General features: G+C 43.9%; 1 protein-coding gene across 3 annotated transcripts in view; it reads left to right on the forward strand.

Moving 5' to 3' along the window:
• LOC127010301 (serine/arginine repetitive matrix protein 2-like) overlaps positions 1–22,513 on the forward strand; it is a 160,259-nt gene that overhangs the window by 134,691 nt on the left and 3,055 nt on the right. The window lies entirely within an intron of this gene.

Consider the following 22,513-nt stretch of genomic DNA (forward strand, 5'->3'; position numbering starts at 1 on the left):
TGGAACATCATCTCTCCTCCTCTAAACCTCACCTTCTCTTCCTTACCGAAACACAGGTTTCTGAGGCTACTGACAGCAATCTCTACTCTGTTCCCTCCTACTATCTCTATCCTAAATTTCAATCCAAAGCTGGATGTTGCGCCTACGTGCGCAACGACATCACTGCTCTCGTGCCCACGACCTTGACTCTTCTGAATTTTCCACCATCTGGTTAAGACTTCACTGTCATTCTATTACTAAATACATCTGTGCTGTTTATCTCTCACCTAACTCTACCAACTATGTAAAATTCTTTGACTATTTGAATTCTAAAGTGGAGCACATCTTGACCCACTCTCCTTCGCTGAAATCTCCATCTAGGAGATTTCAATGTTCCTAGCTTTGGCTTTCATCCTCTTTCACTGACCATCCTGGTGAACAAGCCTACAACTTTGCTATCCTCAACGACCTAGAGCAGTTGGTCCAGCACCCTACACGTATTCCTGACCGTCTTGGAGATCGGCCCAACATTCTAGACCTCTTCCTTACCTCAAACCCTTCTGCTTATTCTGTCAAACTGTTCTCTCCGTTGGGCTCCTCCGATCACAATCTTATTTCTGCATCCTGTCCTATCGCTCCTGTACATCCTCTGGACCCACCGAAGGCGATGCTTCTGGCATTTTGCTTCAGCTCGGTGGGACGACCTGAGATGTACTTTTCCATTCCCGTGGAATGATTATTGCTTCCAGGATAGAGACCCTCTGTGTGTGCTCAGCGCATCACAGAGGTGATTGTCTCTGGAATGGGGCATACATTCCTCGTTCTTTCTCTACTCCTCACGCTAAAAGCCTTGGTTTAATCACGCTTGTTCTCGTGCTGTCAATGATAGATAGGTAGCTCACAAAAGATACCAGAGCATTCAAACTAATGCTAATTATGAACTTTACATTTCTGCCCGAAATCGTGCCAAATCTATTCTCCGACTAACCAAAAATTCTTTCATTAATAGAAAATGTCAAAACCTTGCTTTCTCTAACTCTTCCCGTGACTTCTGGCATCTAGCCAAAAACATCTCCTCCAACTTCACTTCTTCATCTTTCCCTCCACTCCTCAGTCCTGACGGCAACACTGACTGCCGTCTCATCTGTCTCTAAGGCTGAACTCTTCTCTCAAATTTTTTCTAAAAAACACTCTGGACGATTCTGGGCATATTCCTTCTACTCATCGCCCCTCTGACATTTTTATGCCTGTTATAAAGATTCTTCAAAATGATGTTTTCTATGCCCTCTCTGGCCTCAATCCTCAGAAGGCTTATGGACCTGATGGAGTGCCTCCTATTGTCCTTAAACACTGTGCCTCCGTGCTGTCACCCTGCCTGGTCAAACTCTTTCGCCTCTGCCTGTCAACATCTACCTTTCCTTCTTGCTGGAAGTATGCCTTCACACAGCCTGTACCTAAGAAGGGTGACCGCTCCAATCTCTCAAACTACCGTCCTATTGCTTTACTTTCTTGTCTATCTAAAGCTTTTGAATCAATCCTTAACCGTAAGATTCAAAGCACCTTTCCACTTCTGACCTATCTGATCGCCAGTATGGGTTCCGCAAGGGCGTTCTACTGGTGATCTCCTAACCTTCTTAACTGACTCTTGGTCATCCTCTCTTAGCCGTTTCGGTGAAACTTTTGCTATTGCGCTGGACATATCAAAAGCTTTTGATAGGGTCTGGCACAAATCTTTGCTTTCTAAACTACCCTCCTACGGTTTCTATCCTTCTCTCTGTACCTTTATCTCCAGTTTCCTTTCTGACCGTTCTATTTCTGCCGTGGTAGACGGTCACTGTTCTTCCCCTAAATCTATTAACAGTGGTGTCCCACAGGGTTATGTCCTATCTCCCTCTTTTCTGTTGTTCATTGATGATCTTCTTTCCAAAACGAACTGTCCTATCCATTCCTACGCCGATGATTCCACTCTGCATTATTCAACTTCTTTTAATAGAACCCACCTTCAGGAACGTACCGACTCAAGGCTGGAGGCTGCAGAACGCTTAGCCTCAGACCTTACTATTATTTCCGATTGGGGCAAGAAGAACCTGGTGTCCTTCAACGCCTCAAAACACAGTTTCTCCACCTATCCACTCGACACAATCTTCCAAACAACTATCCCCTATTCTTTGACAACACCCAGCTATCACCTTCCTCAACACTAAACATCCTCGGTCTATCCTTAACTCAAAATCTCAACTGGAAACTTCAGCTTCCTCGAGGCTGGGCGTTCTGTACCGTCTCCGCCAGTTCTTCTCCCCTGCACAGTTGCTGTCCATATACAGGGGCCTTGTCCGCCCTCGTATGGAGTATGCATCTCATGTGGTGGGGCTCCCTCACACAGCTCTTCTGGACAGAGTGGAGGCAAAGGCTCTTCGTCTCATCAGATCTCCTCCTCATACTGATAGTCTGCGGCCTCTGAAATTCCGCCGCAAGGTTGGCTCTCGTTCTATCTTCTATCGATATTTTCACGCTCTTCTGAACTTGCTAACTGCATGCCTCCCCCCCTCCCGCGGCCCCGCTGCACTCGACTTTCTACTCATGCTCATCCCTATACTGTCCAAACCCCTTATGCAAGAGTTAACCAGCATCTTCACTCTTTCATCCCTCACGCTGGTAAACTCTGGAACAATCTTCCTTCATCTGTATTTCCTCCTGCCTACGACTTGAACTCTTTCAAGAGGAGGGTATCAGGACACCTCTCCTCCCGAAACTGACATATCTTTCGGCCACCTCTTTGGATTCTTTTTAGGAGCAGCGAGTAGCGGGCTTTTTTTTTTTTACTAATGTTTACTTTTTTGTGCCCTTGAGCTGTCTCCTTTGCTGTAAAAAAAAAAAAAAAAAAAAAAAACTTATTTACGTTGACATGGATACCTTTCCCTCACTTTAATGACCCTAATCTTACCTTACTTACCTTACCTTACCTTACCTTCCTCCTTCCCCTACCTTACGTAACCTTGCTCCTTCCCAAATCTTTCCTTACTTTCTCTTTCTCTTTCCCTAATCTTACCTAACATTACCTTACCTTACCTTACCTTACTTCACCTTGCACCTTCCCTTAACTGACTTGGTACAGGTAACAGGTAGAGAATTTTACCTTTCTGAAGACTGAAGTGAGGAATTTTGCGTCATTTAAACATCACTTTCCCCATAAGAACTTAAAGTAAAACAAGTGAGACATTTCTTTCTCGAGTTGGTGATGGTTAGGTTAGGGAAGGTTAGGTTTGGTTAGGTTAGGTTAGGTTAGGTTAGGTTAGGTTATAGTGCAAGAGAAATGCGTAGAATTTTAATATTTTCTTTTTGAACGGCGCCCTTACAAATGGAGTAAGTTAGTGAGGTATAAATGTAAGGTATCTCATTTTTAAGTCATACCCAGTCTCCCCTTCCTTCCTTCCTCCTGATTGGTTCTTGGTAGAATTTTGCGTAGAATTTTAATATTTTCTTTTAAACGGTGCTCTCACAAATGGAATAAGTCAGTGAAGTATAAATCTAAGGTATCTGTCATTCTTACGTCATACCCAGTCTCCCCTTCCTTCCTTTCTCCTGATTGGTTCTTGGTGGGGTAAAAGGGGCGTGGTCTGTCCGCCAGCTTAACGTGAATAGAGTGCAAATTCGCTTCTCTTCACCTCCATTTCTTTTTTGTTTTTCCCCTCCTTCATTACACTGTCTCACCACCCCCTTCTCTTCCTCTTTCCTCTTCCTCTTTTCTCTCTACCTCTCTCCTAATCCACTTCCTCCACTTCCTATCTTTCCCCTTCCTCTTTACATTGTACCTTTAATTCCTTCCCCCTTGTCTCACAACCTCCCTCTTTCCTCTTTCCTCTTCCTCTTTTCTCTCTACCTCCCTCTCCTAATCCACTTCCTCCACTTCCTATCTTTCCCCTTCCTCATTATACTGTACTTTTCATTCCTTCCTCCTTGTCTCACCACCTTTTCCTCTTTCCTCTTCCTCTTCCTCTTCTAAACTACCTCCCTCTTCTCCACTTCCTCCACTTCCTTTCTTTCTCCTGCTCCTCCGCATTTTCCTCCATTATTTTCCTCCCTTACCCTCATCCATCTCCCTTTATTATCAGGGTTTTCTCTCTCCTTTCTTTCCTTTCTCTCCCTTTGTCTGTCTCTCCCTATCTCTTTCTTTCTCTTCATTCTTCCCTCCTCTCCATTCCTCCTCCTCCTCCTCCTCCTCCTTTTCAAATGCATGACCGTGACCTGCTGCTATCATGACCCCCTCCCCCCCTCTCCCCCCTTTTTTCCCTCCTACCATCCTCTCTCCCACCCTCCTTCTCTCCCTCCCTCCCTCCCTCCTATCTCTCCTTCCCTTGAGAAGTCAGGGAAGGAGAGAGTTATAAGCCGTGGAGAGAATGAAGAAGAAAGAAGGAGGGCGTGGTCGAGAGAGAGAGAGAGAGAGAGAGAGAGAGAGAGAGAGAGAGAGAGAGAGAGAGAGAGAGAAAGTATAAAGAGAAAAGAATAAAAGAAAAGAAAAGAAGAAAAAAGATAAGAAAAAAAAGTATAAAAAAAGGAGGAAGAAAAAAGGAAAGAGAGAGAGAGAGAGAGAGAGAGAGAGAGAGAGAGAGAGAGAGAGAGAGAGAGAGAAATCCGTGTGTTGCATTACGTCATTCCTTTAAAAAATCATTCTTGTATTGATGTCACCTTTGAGTCATGAGGAACCGATGACGTCATAGGTTACGTCATCTTCCTCCTCCTCCTCCTCCTCCTCCTCCTCTTCCTCCTCCTCTTCCTCCATCACCGAAATCACTGCAGTCATATTAACCCGCAAATCTTTTTTTCTCATTTTTTCTACATCTTTCCTCCACTCCTCCGCTTCCCCTCCCTCCTTCTCTCCCTTTCCTCCTCCTCCTCCTACTCCTCCCCCCCTCTCCTCCCTCCATCTCTCCCTCCCATGACAATACCTGCTTGAGGGGAAAGTCTACACACACACACACACACACACACACACACACACACACACGTAGTTGTATGTGCCTGAAGGCGTCTATGTGGTTTGTGTGCGTGTGTGTGTGTGTGTGTGTGTGTGTGTGTGTGTGTGTGTGTGTACGTCACTTCGTTAATTCACTGCAGTGCTGGGAGAGAGAGAGGGCTGAGGGAGCTTACTGAATGGAAGAGAGAGAGAGAGAGAGAGAGAGAGAGAGAGAGAGAGAGAGAGAGAGAGAGAGAGAGAGAGAGAGAGAGAGACCTTATTCCTTTCTCTACCTCTTCCCATGATATCCTTTCCTACACTCATTTCTTCCTCCTCCTCCTCCTCCTCCTCCTCCTCCTCCTCCTCTGCTTCCTCCTCCAGAATAGGTTAAGGGCGCCATAGAGAGACCTAATGGGTGCTTCCAGTGACTTAAGGTGAGAGAGAGAGAGAGAGAGAGAGAGAGAGAGAGAGAGAGAGAGAGAGAGAGAGAGAGAGAGAGAGAGAGAGAGAGAATGGTAGTAATGGTAACGGGTCGGAGCAAGTAGATAGAGGGAGGTTAAAGGGGCGAAATTTAAGGGGTGTTTATTAAAGGGAGGAATTCAGTGTTTGTATTAAGGGAGAATTTAAGGGGAATTTAAAGGGAGCGGAAATTAAGGGGTGTTACTTAAGAGGGGGAATTTAAGGGTGTTTATTAAGGGGTATTTTTAAGGGTGATAAAGGGGTGGGGTGGATTTGTATAGATGTTGTTGTTGTTGCCATTTTCTTTTACATATCCTTGAGTGACAGGCGGAATTCTCTCTCTCTCTCTCTCTCTCTCTCTCTCTCTCTCTCTCTCTCTCTCTCTCTCTCTCTCTCTCTCTCTCTCTCTCTCTCTCTCTCTCTCTCTCTCTCTCTCTCTCTCTCTCGTGCTGACTCATTCATCCTAACCTTTTCTCTCTCTCTCTCTCTCTCTCTCTCTCTCTCTCTCTCTCTCTCTCTCTCTCTCTCTCCTAAACTTGACCTAGCCTCCCCCTTTCTCCTCCTCCTCCTCTTCCTTCTCCTCCTCTTCCTCCTCCTCCTCCTCTTTTCCTCATGCTTGGCCTTTCTCCCCCTCCCCCCCTTCACCCCTGGCCTACTTCTCTTCACCCTGACCCCTTCTCCCCCTCTCTCTCTCTCTCTCTCTCTCTCTCTCTCTCTCTCTCTCTCTCTCTCTCTCTCTCTCTCTCTCTCTCTCTCTCTCTCTCTCTCTCTCTCTCTCTCTCTCTCTCTCTCTCTCTCATTTCTCTGTCACTCACTCTCACTCACTGTTCTGTCTTTCCAGTCTCTCTCTCTCTCTCTCTCTCTCTCTCTCTCTCTCTCTCTCTCTCTCTCTCTCTCTCTCTCTCTCTCTCTCTCTCTCTCTCTCTCTCTCTCTCTCTCTCACTTTTGTTCCCTTTACACTTGATTTCCTTCCTTCCGAGTCATTCTCTCTCTCTCTCTCTCTCTCTCTCTCTCTCTCTCTCTCTCTCTCTCTCTCTCTCTCTCTCTCTCTCTCTCTCTCTCTCTCTCTCTCTCTCTCTCTCTCTCTCTCTCTCTCTCTCTCTCTCTCTCTCTCTCTCTCTCTCAGCTACCACTATCGATTGTAGCCCGCAGCTGCCTCTCTCTCTCCCTCTCTCTTTTCCTCTCTTCCTCCCTCCTACCTTTCCTCCAATCTCCCTCCCTCCCTCCTTTCCTCCACTCCACGGCGTCTGCAGCAGGAGGTAAAAGGAAGAGAAGGAAGAGAAAATGACAATTGAAATACGAAGCGAGAGAGAGAAACACACACACACACACACACACACACACACACACACACACACACACTACAGCATGAAGAAGGTTTAGGAAGGAAGGTTTAGGCGGAGTAGAGAGAGTTGGAGATAACAACATCGACTCAGGGAAATTTACTTCACAGCTTCCCACTCTTCTTTTACTTCTCCAGACTATAAAGCGATGCACCAAAATAATAATAATACCATCAGCAAAAAGAAGAACAACAACAACAAGAACTAAGACGGGAACAGAGGAAGGAGAGGAAAGAATTGTGAAAAAAGAAAGAAAAAAGATGATAGAGTAGAAAAATATACGAAAAATAAAAATAAAACAATGATCAGAAGAAACAATAATGAGAAAAAAGTACAGTAAGAGGAGCAAGAAAAAGAAAAATAGGAAAGAAAAAAGGAGGAAAAGGAAATGGAGAAAAATATTGATGAAAAGCAAGAATGAGAACAAAGAGGAGAAAAAGCAATACAAAAAGAAGATGAATGAAATAAAATGAGTCAACTTCGGGAACATTCGATATCGGCCTTCAAGAATTCACACAAGTTCGATAAGCCACAAAAACACGAACTGTCTATACAAGTCTTCAAATACATATACTTAACTTAATTCAATAACGTCGATCGCTCCAATCTTTTTCTGATATCTAAACTAACCCATGAACTATAATCGTTGGTCTATTAATTCAGGCGAGGCGTGATTTTCTTTTCCTCGAAGTCATCCGTCATTGCAACAAGTGTCCTGCAGTGGTGGTTAGTTAGTGCGAGAACGATTAACTGATTTACCTACCAAGAGGATTTATGTTGCCTGCTCTTACATGTTTTCCTACCGTGTTTCCATGTTTCCTGGTAACACTTGTGGTCGTAAACACACGCACACCTGTGATTCTCAGCCCCACACCTCCTCCTCCTCCTCCTCCTCCTCCTCCTCTTCCTCACCATCACCTTCATCATCATCCACCACCTCTTCCTCCTCCTCCTCCTCCTCTTTTCATTCTTCTTCTTCTTCTTCTTCTTCTTCTTTTTCTTCTTCTTCCTCTTCTTCCTCATCATCATCATTATCATTTTCATCAAACACCTAAACTCACCTCCATCAACTTCCTCTCAGTCCCCTTCCCCCTTTCCTCCTCCTCCTCCGCCTCCTCCTCCTCCTCCTCCTGATCCTCTTCCTTATCATAATCATCATCATCATCATGCACCACCTCCTCCATCAACTTCCTAGCCTTCCTCCTCCTCCTCCTCCTCCTCGAGAAGATCATCAGAGACAAACTCGTTAGGTTCCTTGAAGACAACAACATCATTTCCGATGCTCAGCACGGTTTCAGGAACAAACGCTCCTGCTTAACCAATTTATTGGACTTCTTCCAAGGTATCTATGAAAACTGGGATAATCATATCCCCAGTGATGTTATATATCTAGACTTTCAGAAAGCCTTTGACAAAGTGCCACATGAAAGACTCCTCAAGAAACTGAAGTCGGCGGGATTAGGCGACGATCTGACAGCGTGGATCAAAGACTGGCTCACTGAAAGAAAACAACGAGTTGTACTCAACGGACAGGCCTCCGAGTGGCTCCCGGTCACAAGTGGAGTGCCACAGGGGTCAGTGCTGGGACCCATACTTTTCATCATATATATTAACGACCTAGAACTAGGATTAAAATCCAATCTTTCAAAATTTGCCGACGACACAAAGGTGGGTGGGAAGGCCCTCACGACAGAAGACTGCGAAATTATCCAGAGAGACCTGGACCAGATCACTCGGTGGTCAGAAAAATGGCAGATGTCCTTCAACACTACCAAATGTAAAGTAATGCATATCGGATCCAGAAACAGCAACCACATATACCACATGGGTGGCGAACCACTACATGTTGTGCAAGAGGAAAGAGACCTCGGGGTCACCATCAGCAGTGACTTGAAACAAACAAAACACTGCAAGTCCGCCTGTAAGAAAGCCAATACAATGCTTGGGTTCATATCGAGGAACTTCGAATACAAGACGCCGGGAGTTATGTTATCCTTGTATAATTCGCTGGTAAGGCCCCACCTGGAATACGCCGTGCAATTCTGGTCTCTAATTACAGGAAAGACATTGAATTACTTGAGAGAGTACAGCGCCGCGCCACGAAGATGATACCATCACTGAGGACGAAACCCTATGAAGAACGACTCGAGCGACTCAACCTCTTCACGTTGGAAAAGAGACGACTGCGGGGAGACATGATACAAGTCTTTAAGTACCTGAACAAGCTCAGCAACGTTGATCACTCCAAACTCTTCACGCTACAAACTAACCTGAGAACAAGAAACAACGGAAAAACAATTCAAGCAAAGCGATGCAATACCGACATCGGCAGGAGTTATTTCTCGAATAGAGTTGTTCGCCACTGGAACAGCCTTCCTGCAGAAGTGGTTAGCGCAGAGACCATCAACTCCTTCAAGAAACGCATTGATCGCCACTTTGCTGCAACAGGAGTGAACTGAACGTTCCCAAGAGTAGGTACACAAGTGCTTTAATCCTTCCCTGCAAGCCACTTCTGTGGCAAACGGATTGATTAAATCACTGAACGCAGGCAGCCTAGTAATGAGCCAACAGGCTTTCTGCTGCCTGCTAGTCCATGTTTCCATGTTTCCTCCTCTTAACCATGCTTACCTCCACCTACATCACCTGGAGCAATACACGTGGCAGGAGAGAGAGAGAGAGAGAGAGAGAGAGAGAGAGAGTATAGATAATTAATGTGGAGCAGGGAAAAAAAGAAAAGAGTGTGTGTGTGTGTGTGTGTGTGTGTGTGTGTGTGTGTGTGTGTGTGTGTGTGCGCGTTGATTTTGGTGCGTGATAAAAATAAGAGGAAGCTAATGTGGGCCAGTGTGTTAGGTAAGCAGGAAGAGGAGGAGGAGGAAGAAGAAGAAGAGGAAGAGGAAAAACAAAAACAAGAAGAACAACTTGGACGAAAACCAGAAGAACAAGAAGAAGAAAAAAACAGTAGGAAGTAGAAAAGATGATGATAAAGAAGAGGAGAAAGTGGAGGGGAAAAAAGTAAAAGAAATAAGAAGAGGAAGAAGGAAAGTAATAACCTGGATAGGCAGAACATGAACAGGAGAAGCAAGAAGAAGAAGAAGAATTGTGATAAGAAGAGAAGGAGGAGGAAAATAAAAATTGAAGGATAACTATGATAAGAAAAATAACAAAATAAGAGCGATAAAGAGAAAGAAGGAGGAGGAAGAGAAAGAAATATGAAAAAAAATAACAAAATAAGAGCGATAAAGAGAAAGAAGAAGAGGAAGAAGAATAGAAGAAGAAGGAAGAGAAAGAGAAATAAATGAAAGGGAAGAGAAGGAGAAAACGAAGAAAAGAGGAAAAATAAAAAATAAATAATAAGCGAAATTAACAAAGTAAGAAAATAAGGAATAGAAAAAGAAGAGAGGAGGAGGAGAAAAAGAGGAGGAAGAAAAAAAAATGAAAGGGAAGAAGAAAATTAAGTAAAATATGAAGAAAAAATAATAATGAGCAGAATTAACAGAGCAAGGATAAGAGAAGGAAAAAATACGAAAAAATAACAATAAATAAAATAATAATAAAAAAGTAGGAAGAAGAAGAAGAAGAGGAGGAGGAGGAGGAGGAGGAGGAGGAGGATTATAGTACTCATCTTACCTATCACAGTGACCTCCTTACCCAGCCACCCGTCACACACACACACACACACACACACACACACACACACACACACACATTTACCTTCAATTAGCAGGTGAATCACGCTCGTTAAGTCTCCAAATTATCTTGTTTTCTCTTTTTCTTCCTTTTCTCTTTTCCTTTTTTCTCTTCCTCTTTTTTCTTTTCCTTTGTTTTCTCTTTTCCCTCCTTTTCTCTTTTTCTTTTTATCTTTTCCTTCCTTTTCTCTTTTCTTTATACTTTTTTTTTTCTTAACATTGATATTATTTTTATTATATTTGGTCTTCTCTTTTTTTTTTCTTCTCTTTCTTTATACACTTTATTGATATTTATTTTTTGTTATCTCTTTCGTCAGTTATCTATTGCTATCTTTATTTTGTATTTCGTTTCGTTATTTATTTTCTCTCTCTCTCTCTCTCTCTCTCTCTCTCTCTCTCTCTCTCTCTCTCTCTCTCTCTCTCTCTCTCTCTCTCTCTCTCTCTCTCTCTCTCTAGGTAAAACTGCTTTCACTCATCTGCAGAGAGAGAGAGAGAAGAGATGTTCCGTGATCCAGCCAGTTAAAATGCTGCAAAGACTCTCTCGTCTGTGGTTGGTTACATGGCTACGTGCGTGTGTGTGTGTGTGTGTGTGTGTGTGTCAGTAACCTCATGCTGGGTGTCGTGTGTGTGTGTGTGTGTGTGTGTGTGTGTACATGATCTCACCTCCTACACACACACACACACACACACACACACACACACACACACACACACACACACACACACACCTGATTTTCCTTATATGGATGAAGTTCGCTTCTTCCTTAGTGTTCTTTCCCTGTTTGTTCCTTCCTCCTCCTCTTCTTCTTCTTCTTCTTTACTTTTTTGTTACATATTTGTCTTTTTCTCATTCGTTTCCCTTCTTTTTCGTTCCCTTTCTTCTTCGTCTTCTCTTCCTCCTCATAAACTCTTCCTCCTCATAAACTCGTCCTCCTTATTTTCGTATCTTCCTTGTCATCTTTTTCTCTTCCTCCTCCTCATCTTCTCATCCTCATCTCATAAACTCTTCCTTTTCATCTTCAAATATTCCTTGTCATCTTTTTCTCTTCTTCCTCCTCATCTTCTCCTCCACCTTCTCCTCCTCCTCTTCTCAAGGGAAAGTAGTGATACGGTCTATTGTCATAATTTTTTCCCTCCCACACTTGCCCTCTCTCTCTCTCTCTCTCTCTCTCTCTCTCTCTCTCTCTCTCTCTCTCTCTCTCTCTCTCTCTCAAACACACACACACACGTTAGGCTTAGCACTTTTTTTTCTTTATACAAAATTTCTCGTAGAATTTATTGGTCTGTTTTTTTGTGCGTCTCCGAGGGAACAGTTTAAGCCTGTGTGTGTGTGTGTGTGTGTGTGTGTGTGTGTGTGTGTGTGTGTGTGTGTGTGTGTGTGTGTCCCTTTAAGCCTACAAACTTCTTTTTTATTAATATTTTCTTTTGTGAGCAGAAGTTTTTTTACGACGCATATGAAGAGTTCTAGAAATGTGTGTGTGTGTGTGTGTGTGTGTGTGTGTGTGTGTGTCCAAAACCTACTAACACACACATAAATTCTTGGTGATAGAAAAGTTAACAGATCAAATAATGTTCATGTCCTCTGTAAAGCCTCAATTTCCTGTTTGCTTAAGCCTTCGTTTACCTCAAGAGGCAATGTGTCGGAAATGAGCATAGAGGCCACGCGCAGCTTTACCGTATGTCTTCAGCTTTACCTCTATTTAGTTTTCTTCTCGCCCATAAAGTTCTTCTAAGCCAAGCATCCTAACCTTCCCTTCGTTTTCCTTCATTTTCGTCTCCTTCCAATCTTTCTCTTCTCTATCTCTTCTTCCTCATCTTCTTCTCTTCCTCCTCATCTTCTCTTCCTCCTCCTCATCATCTTCTCTTCCTCCTCCTCCTTATCTTCTCTTCCTCTTCATCATCTTCTCTTCCTCCTCCTCCTCATCTTCTCTTCCTCTTCATCTTCTCCTCCCTCCCTTCTATCTTTGGCCACCAGAACTCATGAATCAGGTAAACTATATGGCGTGGGCGTTTACGATACCGGTTTACGAGCCATTTTTTCCCTGTCACTCCATATTTTTGTTGCATCAGAGAGCCGTTCATGTTTATATCATTATTTTGACCCTAATCTTCTTAAGGGCCAATCATTTTCCATTCGTTTCATTTAATAGCGCTTTCTTGCATACCTGTTTTCCTTTCGAAGGGTTAAATTATTCCTATGTGTATATCTAATTATCTGAGGGGTCATTTGTCTTTCTTTCATTCGGTTTTCTTCTATAGCGCTTTCGTTCGTGTAAGTTTTTCTTCTTAACAAATTATCTCCTTGCGTATATCTATTTCGCCACAAATTTTCTTGATTGCTACTCGTGGTCCGTCATTCTGTTTCCTTTATTGCGTTTTCCCTTCTAACAGCTAAATTATTCCCATGGTTATATATTTTGTCCCTAAACTTGTGAGGGGCAACTTGTATTCCATCATTCTTTCCTTTACAGCTTTTTCCATCATACCTGTTTGCCTCACTTACAGGTAAATTTTTCCCACGTCCATATCATTATTTTGTCCCTGATATTCAAAAAGGGTCACTCGTATTCCATGATTCTTTCCTTTTACAGCTTTTTCCCTCGTACCTGTTTGCCTCACTTACAGGTAAATTCTTCCCACGTCCATATCATTATTTTGTCCCTAATATTCAAAAAGGGTCACTCGTATTCCATGATTCTTTCCTTTTACAGCTTTTTCCCTCATACCTGTTTGCCTCTAACAGGTGAATTATTCCCACGGTTATATAATTATTTTTTCTTGAAAGTTCTGACTATAGCCTTTCGTGCTCCATCATTCTGTTTCCTTAATAGCGTTCTCTCTCCTACCTCTTTGCCTTTCTAACATTTAAGTTCTTTCCACGTATTCCCAACCTTCTGTGTCAAGTCATATAGGACCTTTCGTGTCATCATCACACTACTCCTCTATCCAACAATGACAGTAATCTAACTTCAAACACTGCCATCCTATAGACAAGACACAAGCAAACACTATAACAAGTAAAACACGCCCTTCATATCATTATCACATTACTCTTCTATCCAACTATGACAATCTAAGTTCAGACGCATGACGATCCCACAAACATCAAGTAGAGATTATAAGAAGCAACTCAACAGGAAGAGCCTCACCCCTGATATCATTCTCACAACACTCATCTATTCGACTATGATAATCTAGGTTCAGAGGCATGACGATCCTTCAAACAAGCAAGCAGAGATTTTAACACGTAGCACAACAGGAAAAGAACACTCATTGGTACAAAGAAAGCCTTTAGGGAGCGTGATCTAGCTGACTAATATTGCCGGAACTAGTGTGAAGGGAATGGTCAAGGAAGGATGTGCTTGTATTATGGGCGTTAGTCATAGGAGAGCAAACACAGAGGAAACAGTTCGTGTTATTTACCCTACCAGTGAACGAAGCCAATAGGGAACGTGATCTGGGTTACTGATATTGTTGGAACTGATGGGAAGGGAATGGCCAAGGAAGGGAGTGCTTGTTAACATGGGCATCAGTCATGTTAACAAGCATTCCCTTCCTTGGCCATTCCCTTCCCATCAGTTCCAACAATATCAGTATCCCAGATCACAGAGGAAGCAGCTCGTTTTATTTACCCTCCCTTTGTAGAAAGCCTTTAAGGAATTTGATCTAGCTGACTAATATTGCTGGAACTGATGTGAAAGGAAGAGCCAAGGAAGGGAGTGCTTGTTAACATGGGCATTATTCATAAGAGGAACCACAGAGGAAGCAGCCGGTGTTCCTGACTCAGCTTCCCCCACCTGTTTGTGCATCGGTTGGTCCGTGACGGGAGACAAAACAAGGCTCGTGATGCTGTTATCGCCCCGCACTCTTAAAATTCCTCCTTTGTGTTGTGTCGACATTCACAGTTATCCGCCACACGCCCGGCGACGCACGGAAGGCTTTGTTCAGATTAACTTGACGGATAGGCCACGCCCCCTCTCCCCTAGGACGCTTGTTATCGGCTGGCTCGGTGGATTAACTCCTTCCACTCAACCTATAAAAGTTTCTGATCGGTTAACATAATGAAATAGCCACGCCCCATTCTCCTATGCAAGCTTCTCATTAGTTAATTTGTTTGGTAAGCCCCGCCCTGTCATCCTATACAAGTTCCTCATTGGTTAATTTGCAGGGTAAGCTCCGCCCCTTCCTCCTATAAAAGCTTGCCATTGGTTGATTTAAGGATAGCCACACCCCTTTCTTCCGTGTCCTATCATTGATGGTGGCGAGAGGAGCATGTCCGTAGCGGGTGGTTGCTGGGTGGAAAGGTTGGGTTTGTCCGCCAACCTAACGTAAACACACCCTAGATAATATAGAAGAGATAGGAAGCGAGCATCACGAATTAGGGAGAAAATGTTTGAAGATATTGTAAGGATTATGAGTCAGAAACGAACTTGGATAGGTCTTAGCATGCACAGATATGAAAACAGATAGACAGACATGGAAAAAGAGTGGTAAATTAGGAATTGTAGGAAAAGGAAAGTTAGGAAAGAGAAAGTCAAGGAGAGTTAGGAAAGACAGAGAACCAGGTAGAGAGATGAAATTAGAACCTTTACTGGAGTAGGATGGAGTACACAAACATCAGACAGAGATTGCGAGATGTGGAACGTAGAACCAGGAGGAGAGATGAGATTAGAACCTTTACCAGAGTAGAATGGAGTACACTAACATCAGACAGAGATTGCGAGATGTGGAACGTAGAACCAGGAGGAGAGATGAGATTAGAACCTTTACTGGAGTAGGATGGAGTACACAAACATCTGACAGAGATTGCGAGATGTGGAACGTAGAACCAGGGGGAGAGATGAGATTAGAACCTTTACCGGAGCAGGATGGAGAACACTAACATCAGACAGAGATTGCGAGATGTGGAACGTAGAACCAGGGGGAGAGGTGAGATTAGAACCTTTACTGGAGTAGGATGGAGAACACTAACATCAGACAAAGAGAGAAAGAGAGAAGTAGAACGTTGGGAAAGGCCTTTATCCTGCACTGGCCTAATACTAAATGATGTTAATGCTGATAATGATGATGATGATGATGATGAGATAACACAGACAGAGATCCCCAGTTACCTGTACGCATATATACCTTCCCTTACCTGCTTGCCTGAGACTCCCCATTGAATATTTACCTTCATACTTATCTTACATTAACTTACCTGACGGAGGCTTATAAATACTGATAAACAAGACTGACTAACACGTTCCTATGTACTCTTTGATCTTCTTCTTATGTCCTCTTGAACTCCTCTTGTCTTCTTCTCTTTCTGGGACGTCATTTTTTGCTATCATTTTCTTCTATTTCCTCTTTTGTGATACTTTCTTCTACTCTTTTCTTCTTTATACTTCTCATTCCCACGGTTTCTACTCTCGCTTTTCTACTATATGTCTGATTGTCTGTCTGTGTCTATCTATCCATCTCTGCGTTATTCTGTCTACTTTTCTGTGATGTTTTCTTCTCTTTTATCTTTTCTACGCTTTCCGCTTTCACTCTGCTACTAAAATCATGTCTGTCTGTCTGTCTATTTGTATCTGCGTCATTTTGTCTACTTTTCTGTGATATATTTTCTTCCACTCCTTAGTTCTGTGTCTCTCTCACGCTTTCCATTCTCTGTGTTTCTAAAATCATGTCTGTCTGTCTGTCTGTCTGTCCATTTACTTGTCTTTGCGTCATTTTATCTCCTCTTCTGTAATATATTTTCTTCCACTCTTTGCATCTGTGTCTCTTACGCTTTCCATTCTCTGTGTTTCTAAAATCATGTCTGCCTGTCTGTTTGTCTATCCATTAACTTGTCTTTGCGTCATTTTATCTCCTCTTCTGTGATATTTTCTTCCATTCTTTCGTCTTGTCTTCCTCACGCTTTCCATTCTCACTTTGCTCTACTAGAATGATGTCTGCTTGTCTGTCTGTTTACCTGTCTACTTACCTGTCTGTCAGTATGTCACGTAGTTCATTTCTTTACTGCTTTCTACACATATCTTTTTATGTATGTTAATCTGCTACCTACCTCTCTATAGCAATCTTTCAGTCATTATTTATCTCTAAGTATCTGTGTATGAAATTTAAATTGTGTCTATCTATCGCTTATTTCCATGTATGATTTTTTTTGTGTGTCTAGTGTCTATCTTTCTAACTGTGTATATATGTGTCTGAGTCTGTCTGTCTATCTCTGGAGTTCCCGATTCTTGGCCTTTTAGTCAGTTCCCTCCTACTGCCAGTGAGTCACGCCCTTTGACTCCCGCCCACCGCCAGACGCCGCCGCCACCACCGTCACCACCACCCACCACTAGCATGAGAGGGAGAGAGGGGAGTGAAAGAGGGGGGAGAGGGGACTGGGAGATTGGAAGGGATTGAGAGAAGGGAGGGAGGAAGTGGAATAGGAGAGAAGAGGGTAGCGGGAGAGGGGAGGATGGAGGGCAAGAGAGGGAGAGGGGGGGATGGAGGGGAAGAGAGGGAAAGCCGTGCAAAAACTTATACTTTCCCGTTGAAAATAGCTTGTGGGTTGTGTGCTCTGGCGCCACCCTTTCTCTCTCTCTCTCTCTCTCTCTCTCTCTCTCTCTCTCTCTCTCTCTCTCTCTCTCTCTCTCTCTGTTGTGTATCTTGCATATTAATCACTGTTACCTCCATGAGAACAACCCCTTCCCCCTTTCTCTCTCTCTCTCTCTCTCTCTCTCTCTCTCTCTCTCTCTCTCTCTCTCTCTCTCTCTCTCTCTCGGCAAACAACAATACACAGCCTGTTTACACTTGGGCGCCCTGAAGCTGTGAGAGAGAGAGAGAGAGAGAGAGAGAGAGAGAGAGAGAGTCAACCTCCTTTCACATCCATCCCACATTTATAGATTTTAAGCGTCATCTTGTTTATGTGTTTGTTTGTTTCTTTGTTTGTTTTGCATTTGATTAAAAAAGGAAAAAAAAAGTTTGAAGTGAGTGAGGAGAGTGTGTGTGTGTGTGTGTGTGTGTGTGTGTGTGTGTGTGTGCAGGTGTAAAGAGCACCTGTGGACCTGTAAGAGAGAGAGAGAGAGAGAGAGAGAGAGAGAGAGAGAGAGAGAGAGGTGGATGTAAAACCGCCATTTCACTAACCAAGAGGAATGGAGAGGAAAGAGAAGAAGAAGAAGAAGAAGAAGAATGAAGAGAAGACGAAAAAGGAGATAGAGAAGGAGTGCGGAGGTGGAGGAGGAGGAGGATTTAGGAGAAAGGAGGAGAAAGCTAAACGTGTGGAGGAGTGGGCGGGAGAGAAGGAGGACTAAGAGAGAATGAGAAGATGGAGAAGGAGAGGAGGAGAAAGGTCAAGAAGAGAACTTATCCATAATTCTCTTTCTCATGTTGTATATTAAGTCCTTCCATTATTTTTTTCTTCATTTAATTGAGTCCTGTCTTCTTCTTCTTCTTCTTCTTCTTCTTCTTCTCCTTCCTCTTTTATCGCGTGTTCTCGTGTGGCTTGAAAATATATATACTCCTAAAACTTTATATTTGAATTCTTGTTGTGATCTTCCTTCTTCTTCTTCTTCTTCTTCTTCTTCTTCTTCTGTTGGTGTTGTATTGGTGAAGTTGAGGTGTTGAGGATAGACATGGGTGGTGGTGATGGTGGTAGTGGTAATGGTGATGGTGGTAGTGATGATGATGGATGTTGTGGTGTAGGTAGCGATATTAGCCTTGGTGGTGGTGGTGATGATGGTGGTGGTGGTTGTGATGATGGTGGTGGTGGTGATGATGGTGGTGATGGTGGTGGTGAAAATGGTGTTGCCAGTCCCACCACCACCACCGTGATTTCTCTCTCTCTCTCTCTCTCTCTCTCTCTCTCTCTCTCTCTCTCTCAAAACCGTCTTCTCCAAGTCTCTCCCTCTTGCCTCTTTTTCCTCCTCCTCCTCCTCCTCCTCTCTTAAACCTTTCTCCTCCTACTCACTCACTCTTCCTTTCCTCCCTCCCATCTTATCCAACCATCTCTCTCTCTCTCTCTCTCTCTCTCTCTCTCTCTCTCTCTCTCTCTCTCTCTCTCTCTCTCTCTCTCCAATGCTGCAACGAGAATGATAGCACACGAGGGAGAGAAAATGTTCCTCCTCCTCCTCCTCCTCTTTCCTCCTCCTCCTCCTCCTCCTCTTTCCTCCTCCCTTCTCTTCCACCCTTTCCCATCCTCTCGTTTCCTTGTTGTTTCTCTCCTCATTTCTCTTCCCTGATCTTTCTTTATTATCTTCATTTTTCCTCTCTCCCTTCCACCCTTCGCTTTCCTTTCCTTTCCACTTTTTTCCGTCCCTTCTTCCTCTTCATTCCTTTCCCTTCCGTCTGTTCCTTCACATTTTTTTCGATTATTTCTTTCTTATCTTTACCTCTTTCTCCCTTCTTTCTCTTTCTTCCTTTCTTTCCTCTTCGGTTCTTATCTTACAATCTTACCTGAATCATTTTTTTCCCCTTTTCCTTCCTTCCTTTCCTTCACTTCTGTTCCTTTATTCTCTTCTCTTCACCTTATCTTTCCCCCTTTGTTTCCTTCCTCCCCTTCCTCTTCAGTCTTCTTTACATTCATTGCTGTTCATCCTTTTTTTTTTTACATCTCTAATTTCCCTCCATTTTTTCTCTTCTCTTTCCCCTTTCATCCCTTCCTTCTTTCATGCCTGGTCTTCCTATCTTATCTTCCGTCTTCAACATCTTCCCTTCCTTACCTCTCCTTCCCTTCCCTCCTTCCCTTCCCACCCCCTCCTTTATCGTCCTTTCTTCATGCCCTTCCTTTCCCTTCTTTCCCTTTCCATTCTTTTATCTTTTCTTCATCCCCTTCTTTCCCTTCCCTCCTTTCCCTTCCCATCCTTTTAACATCTTTCCTTCATGCCTTTCCTTCCCTCCCTTCCTCTTCTTTATCTTCCTTTCTTCATGTCCTTCCTTCTCCTTCATCCATCTTCCTTTCCCTTCTTTCCCTTTTCATTCTAATCATCTTTTCTTCATGTCCTCCATTTCCTTCCCTTCCCATCCTTTATCTTCCTTTCTTCGTTTTCCCTCGCTTCCCTTTCCTTCTCTTCCCGTCCCTTCCCTCCTTCCCTTCCCATGCTTTATCTTCCTCCCTTCCCTTCCCTTCCCGTCCCTTCCTTCCTTCCCTTCCCATCCCTTATCTTCCTTTCTTCCCTTCCCTTCGCATCCCATCATCAGCTTCCCTTCTCTTCGCCTCCTCCCGATGCGGTATGTCAGGATTTAGTGCCGAGAGAGAGAGAGAGAGAGAGAGAGACCTGCCAAAACACTACAGAAGGAGGAAAGGAAAGGAAATTGAAAGAAAGGAAGGAAATGGGGAATGACAAGAGAGAAGGAGAGGAGAGAAGAAAATAAAGAAGAAAAGGACTGGAAAGGAGAGGAAGAAACGGGAGAGAATGAGAAAGGAAGGAGAGAAAGTGGAAGCAGGGGAAATCAAGAGAGAGAGAGAGAGAGAGAGAGAGAGAGAGAGAGAGAGAGCATACTGCCAAGACACTCCTGACGCCATCCGTGTGAAAACCAACTAGGCGAGTGTGACCAACCCGCAACCCCCTTTGAGAATAATTATGCCAGGTCAGGAGAATATTATCATAGAGGAGACGTGCGAAATAAGTCACCCATGAACGCTCTAAATAAGATACAGTTAAGCCTTTCCCCCTTCCTTCCTCCCCTTTCCCTTCCTCCCTCCCATACTATAGTTAAACCATCCCCTCTTCCTTCCTCCCTCCCATACTATAGTTAAGCCTTTTCCCCATCCTTCCTTCCTCCCCCTTCCCTTCCTCCTTCCCCTTCCTTTCTCTCTCTCCCATTTGTAAAGGAAGGGAAGGGAGGGAAAAGAAGAGAGATGAAAATTAGAGGAAGGGAAGGAAAAGGAAGAACAGGGAAAATAGAATGGTTGGGAAGGTGAATGAAGGAAAGAGATTAAAAGGAGTAAATGAAAAGCAAGGAAAGGAAATTAAAAAACATTGGGAAATTGAATGGAGAAAGGGGATGAAAAAAAAAGAAGTAGAGAAGTGGAAGGGGAAGGAAAGAAGGAATAAGGAAAATGGAAAGATTGGGAAGGTGAAAAGAGGGAAAGTAAAAAGGACATGAGTGAAAAGGAAGGAAAAAAGAGGACCAGGAAAAATAGAAATACTGTAAAGGTAAGTTAAGGAAAGGGATGACAGGGAAAGGGGTATGAAGGAAGGGAAGAGAGAGAGAGAGAGAGAGAGAGAGAGAGAGAGAGAAGGTGATGATGATGATGATGGAGGTAGGAAGAGGTTTGGCTATTGAACCGAGAGAGAGAGAGAGAGAGTTAAATCCTGGTCGCGTTTATACTGCAGTGCCACTCTCTCTCTCTCTCTCTCTCTCTCTCTCTCTCTCTCTCTCCACAGACTTGTTTCCAATCTTACTCCGCCGGTCTGAGAAGGGAGGAGGAAGATGAGGAGGAGGAGGAGGAGGAAGCGAAGGAGTAGCAGGAGGTTTAGGAGTCAAATTTACTCTCTCTCTCTCTCTCTCTCTCTCTCTCTCTCTCTCTCTCTCTCTCTCTCTCTCTTGTGGGGGTGGTGACAGAAGGGAGAAAAAAGGACGAAAAAGAAAGAGTGGAGGGTAAACGGAGGAAGGGAGAGAGAAGGGAGGAAGGGAGGGAAAGGGGAAGGGAGGGGAGGGGAAGAAAAATCTGTGTCAGGTGGCGAGGAAGGGGAAGAAACTGCTTACAGGAGGAGGAAGAGGGGGAGGAGGAGGAGGAGGAGGAGGAAGAGCGGCGCCATGTGTGTCTTTCCTCTACCTCCTCCTCCTCCTCCTCTCTTTTTACCTCTCCTTACACTCCCTCCTCCACTTCCTCCTCTTTTTTCTTTCCAATACTACAGTTATCACCTCTCTCTCTCTCTCTCTCTCTCTCTCTCTCTCTCTCTCTCTCTCTCTTACCTCCAAACACTTTCCTCACCGTCTTAACCTTCCCTAACTTTCCCTACATCCATACTTCCTCCTCCTATTCTTCTTCCTCCTCCTCCTATTCTTCTTCCTCCTCCTCCTCTTCCTCTTCCTCTTCCTGCTGGTGACTCTCCTTTCCTCTCTGTCCCCGTGAAGTAAGGACGAAGGAGGAGGAGGAAGTAGAGAGAGAGAGAAAGAGACTTGTTTGTAAGGCTTCTTGGATATCTTAGTGTGAGAGGCGGCTGCTGTTGTTGTCCCTGAGAGAGAGAGAGAGAGAGAGAGAGAGAGAGAGAGAGAGAGAGAGAGAGAGAGAGAGAGAGGCCGCCCTACATCTCTCTAACCAGTCTTTTCTTTCCTTCTTGAACTTATTCACTCACCATTGACTGACTAATTTTTTTTTATGGAGAACGCAGTTTAGCTGACTGGACTGACTGGCTGATTGACTGAATGACTGACTGACTTACTATCTAACTGAATGAATGGCTGACTGACTTACTAATTGACTGACTGGCTGACTGATTAACTGAATGACTGACTGGATGATTAACTGGCTAACTGACTGACTGAATTTCCTACTGACTTACTGAATTAATGACTGGCTGACTGACTGACTGAATTGCTGACTTTCCTACTGAATTACAGACTGGCAGAATGACATACTAACTGATCCACTGACTCACACTAACTGACTGAGTATACGAACTTACCAAAATCTGACTGACTGACCGACTTCTGACTGACTTTCATACCCTGACTGATTGACTTTCTGACTTACTGACGCCCTCGGCCTCCCCTTCCTGTCTGTCAGCATACCGCCACCTGCTCTCTATCATGCGTGGGTGTCAGTTTGGGGTCAGTGAAAGAGGGGGGAAGGGAGGGGAAGAGGGAGGAAGGGAGAAGAGGAGAGGAAAGAGAGGGATGGAGTATGAAGGGAAAGGAAGGAGAATGGGAAGGAAAGAAAGAGGAGACTTGGAGGGAACGAAAGAAAGGACATGAAAGAGAAGGAGAAATGGAAGGGAGAAAAGGAGAGGAAAGAGAGGGATGGGGTATGAAGGGAAAGGAAGGAGAATGGGAAGGAAAGAAAGAGGAGACTTGGAGGGAATGAAAGGAAGAACATGAAAGGGAAGGAGAAATGGAAGGGAAGATGGAAAAAGGAAGATGGGAAGAGGAAAGAGGGAATGAGAAGGGATGGGAAG

This window comes from Eriocheir sinensis, chromosome 43, assembly GCF_024679095.1.
Source record: "Eriocheir sinensis breed Jianghai 21 chromosome 43, ASM2467909v1, whole genome shotgun sequence".
Lineage (NCBI taxonomy): Eukaryota > Metazoa > Arthropoda > Malacostraca > Decapoda > Varunidae > Eriocheir > Eriocheir sinensis.